The following is a 4870-nucleotide window of genomic DNA, read 5'->3' as shown; positions in this document are numbered from 1 at the left end:
CAGAGTGTTTTTGGGAGATTCTTCCTCCTCGGGGGCAGGTAGAGCGTTGCGCATGCGCATTTTTTTTAAAAGTGGAGAGGGCGGTTCTTTCCTAAAATTCAGGAAAATCCCCCTGTATACCTTAAAGTATTAAGACTGAAAATTGCATTAAAGGCCCTATACCTGACACTGAAAGAGGAAGCTACTAAATTTTAATGTTAGTTGTGGTCCAAACTCATTCCTAACATTCCTGCATGTGTGTAGCGTCCACATTTTCATAGGCACATTTCACCACTTCACTGTCACAAAATTGGCAAAAGAAAAAAAAAAAAATTGGTACAAATGGTTTATAATTAGACGCTAAGTGTAGCAAACAAATGTGCAACTTCAAAAACCATTTGAACGGCATCACAAAGGGGACAAAGCTTCTTTCTGGTTGTGAGTCATTGTCTCTGCCACTGCACAGCCTCACCTACTGTCATGGAGACGAGCATCACGAGGTTTTTAACTGGGAACAAAACGTGCTGCCAGTTTCTACTTGGAAGCTTTTATAGCAGGGGTAGGCAACGTCAGGCCCTGGGGCCAAATCCGGCCCTCCAGCACAGAATCTCTGGCCCTCAAGATTTTGAGAAACATTATGACAAGAAAGCACTTTAACATTTTTAGGGTTAATTAGGAGAAATACTGTTAATACACCCAATGAGGCCATAATATGAACAACAGAAAGTGCACTGGAAAAATAATGATAATTTGAAGGAAGAAATGACAGAAACCTACTTGAATTAAGAGATTGAATCTAAAGTTTGAGTAGATCTTTGATCAGGTAAAACATCTTATCGCCAATGGAACAAGTCATTATCCTCTTAATTCAGATTATATTGTATCATTTCAAGTGAAAAACAAATCTTTTTAAAAGTAGAAGTTCATTTGTGGGTTTTATGTTTGTTCCATTGGCATCAGCATTTGTATCTTTATCTAAGATTAGTCCAAAAAGACTCAAATTCAACATAAAGAACCATTATTCAAGCAATTTTAAGTCATTTATCTTTTTCCCAGTGGCTTTGGCCCTCGGTCTTTTAACAATGAAAACAATTGGCCCTCTATTAAGAAAACTTGCCTACCCCTGTTTTATAGAATCATCAGTGTCAAATATAGTGGAGTAAAAGTGATATAGTTTCAATTCAAATCTTGCTCCAGTCAAGTGCAGACACTGAAAAATAATACTGAAGTGCAGCGCTCAGTTTGTTCCTGATCACTTCTGGGAATAAACAACACAAACCAGTTCCAAACTAAACTAGGACTGAAATAGGTTTGACAGAAGCTCAGAATCCAGTCTCACCCTGGATTAAAGTCTGCATGAATCAGGACTAAACAAGAACTAAACAAGAACTTTACTCTAAATCCACCCATCTCTAAGGCCTGACTCAACCTGGGGCAATTGTTTCCAAACTAAAACGCTTTAACCTCTAAATCAAACTTGAACTAGCTCTGCACAGCCCTCCCCTGCACCACAAGAAGCCGCCCGCGTCCCACCAAAGAACCTTTTACTGCAGCTCAAAAAACCCCTGTCAGCTCAATGTCGACTCACCGTCCTCGAAGATGCAGGTAGCGCGCAGGGAGATCCGAGTCCAGATCCGTTTTGTTGATGTTTATGTCTTGGGTTGTAGCTTGTAAAGGAAGAAACTTGGACCGGCGGATTGGCAGAAGGGCAGTCAGTCAAGAGCAGCAGCGGCCGGAGAGAGAGGGGGGGGGAAAGGCCAGGGAGGGAGCGGTGGAAGTGTCACCAGAGAAGGGGGCTCTCTCCGCGGCTAAATTTAGACAAACACACCCCTCGTTTTAGACGCTGGCACTGGAGCCTGTCACCTGTGGGGCAAAGGTTCAAAGAGAGAGAGAGAAAGAGCAATGGACAGAAGTGAAAGCAACTTGGTAATGGAGTGAAACCATTACCAAGTTGCCATGGAGCCATCAAAATTGCAAGAAGCTCCAATGTTGAATAGCTGAGGCCTGACATCTAACAGAAATGTTTGTATCTGTCAATAACACAGCCACAAAAAGTCAAAAGATAACACGAGAGAATGGGGAAAACTAAGGAAAAGGAGATCTTTGACTGCACTTTTGCTGTGGTATTATTACCTTTTCAGTTTAGATTTTGTCAGAAGTAACTCAAAGTAGTGCAACTCTCCTATATATAGAATATAATAAAACATTTTGAAGTAACTTGCTCAGCACTGATTGTGATCTAATAATTTGGTTTAGTTTTAGTCATGATGTAGTTCCTGATAGTATTTTCTAATCTGTTTTGGCATATTTTCAATGGAGCGTTATGTGTTGAAATAGTAAAAATATTTCCTTTACAGTTTTGCTAGTTTCCTCTCATACCATGCAACTAAATTAGGTGATCATCTTTTTATTTTTATTGGTCACAGGACATCCATCCATCCAACTATTTTCTTTATCTGGGGCCGGGTCGTGGAGGCAGCGTCTCAGAGCAGAGATGCACAGACTTCCCGATCCTCGCACACCCCCTCCAGCTGTTCTGACCCCGAGGCGACACCAGCTCAGAGACATAGTCCCACCAGCGTGTCCTGGGTCTTCCACGAGGCCTGGTCCCAATAGGACATGCCTGGAACACCTCCCGCGGGAGGCGACCAGGAGGCATCCGGAACAGATGCCCGAGCCACCTCAGCTGCTCCTGTCGACGTGAAGGAGCAGCAGGAAGCTCATTTCGGCCGCTTGTATTCATGATCTCGTCCTTTCGGTCATTACCCAAATCTCTTGACCATAGGTGAGAGTGGGAACGCCTGACTCAGCTCCCTCTTCACCACGACAGTCCGATACAGCGACTGCTAACACTGCACCGATCCGTCTGTCGATCTCACGCTCCATCCGTCCCTCACTGAGAACAAGACCCCGAGACACTTGAACTCCTCCACTTGAGGTAAGGACTCTCCACCGACCTGTAGAGGGGAAACCAAACACAGGACATGATCAATAAATTAGTCATTGAAGCCTTATTATTTCTAATTTGAAGTCTTGATTGATTATTCTTATTTTATTTATTGGTTTCTTTGGTCGAGACAGGGACATACATGGGTCTCATGCATGTAAACAAGTCACACCAGATTGTAGCTTTGGGCTCATTTCCATCTGTCGTCCCCCATGCGCGCGCTCAAACACACTCTCATTCATCTTGGCCTATTGTACATGTTTTTAGTGGTAGAAGAAACCGGAGTACCCGGAGGAAACATACGCAGACACGGGGAGAACATGCAAACTCCGCACAGAAAGGCCCCGTCCTGGTGGGAATCGCACCCGGGAATCTAGTTCTGAAGCACGAGCGCTAATATGTCGTGTTTGTGCTAGCTTTGATAGCTTCCTAAAATAAAATAAAAAACAAAATGTGCTGCATCCTTTATGTGGCATTATCTACATCTAACAAAACAATGAGTGCACAGATAACTCAAATCCTCTGTCAATGACTCAAGTAAAATGACTCAAACCCGTGTCATTTTCGAACGAATAAAAACTTGCAAAGTTGCGTGGGATTTTATTTGCATAAATTGCTACAGCAAACAATAAGCATGAAACAAAGTCGATGTATAAAAGAGAAAAATAACATGTTTTTAGTATTAACTATGACAGACTAACAAACTTACTTGGAAAATAACTGAGTGAGCTTTTTTTTTTACCTCAAGTCAGACAGTTTTCGAAAAGGCGCTCGTGAGCTGCAGTACATTCAATGAACACCAGATGGCAGTGTTGTACAATGAAATTTTACATTATGAACCAGTAAAGTGCAAAGAGATAAGAAAGTTTATCAAATTAAAATAAATTAAATTAAGCAGTTTTATGTATTTATTCACGCCGTCAAATGAGTGAAAGTAAGTAACACAATAACAGGTTAAGTATTTTTTTTTTTTTTTTTTGTTTTTTTTTTTTGCTTTGATGAACAACAAAAAATACTCGACAGCAACAAAAAGGCAGGTGCCGCAGCTTTAACCTCTTAAACCTGAACCAAAAGCATTTTCTCCAGTAAAAACCGACAAAAAAGTGACAAAAGTGCGACCAAAATGGAGAAAAAAAACTATGAAAAAAAAGCAATGAAAATGCCACAAAAAAAAGAAAAAAAAAATGGGCAAAAATGTGACGAAAACGTGGCGACAAGACAAAAAATATTACGATCACTTTGGTAGGTCTTAGCTTTCAAATGAGGCTTTACACTGTTGCTCTCCAGTCGAAAAGCTTTGAGATTTGGGTAAAACTGAACTGGAGAGAATGTGCTCGGTAAGAGGTTAACCTATCATCATAAATTATTACTATTATTATTATTATTATTATTATTATTATTATTATTATTATTATTATTATTATTATTATTATTATTAGAATTATTCACTCTATAATAAATAAATAGAATAATAATAATAATAATAAAAAATACAAATAAAAAAAATATATATATAAAAATAAAAATAAAAATAAAAATAAAAATAAAAATAAAAATAAAAATAAAAATAAAAATAAAAATAATGATAATGATAATAATAATAATAAAAAAAAAAATAATAATAATAATAATAATAGTAATAGTAATAGTAATAATAATAATAATAATAATAATAATAATAATAATAATAATAATAATAATAATAATAATAATAATAACAATAATAATAATATTTTATTTCCTAAAGTTGACCGTCTGCACCGCCTCGAGCTCCGCCTCTGTCCGTTTCTGTTGCTATGGGCCAAACGGGACGAGCCTTCCGCTGTTGGCCAACCAAAACTAGCCCTGCGTTTATGTGTCTTTGCGATATTTTCCTACAAAAAGGACACATTAAGCAAACATTTCAGCTTCTACAAACGTACCCCAACTACAACAACCCCACAC

Source organism: Gobius niger (genome assembly GCF_951799975.1).
Source record: "Gobius niger genome assembly, chromosome: 16".
Lineage (NCBI taxonomy): Eukaryota > Metazoa > Chordata > Actinopteri > Gobiiformes > Gobiidae > Gobius > Gobius niger.
The sequence above is the reverse complement of the archived record's forward strand: the minus strand, read 5'-3'. Positions refer to the sequence as shown.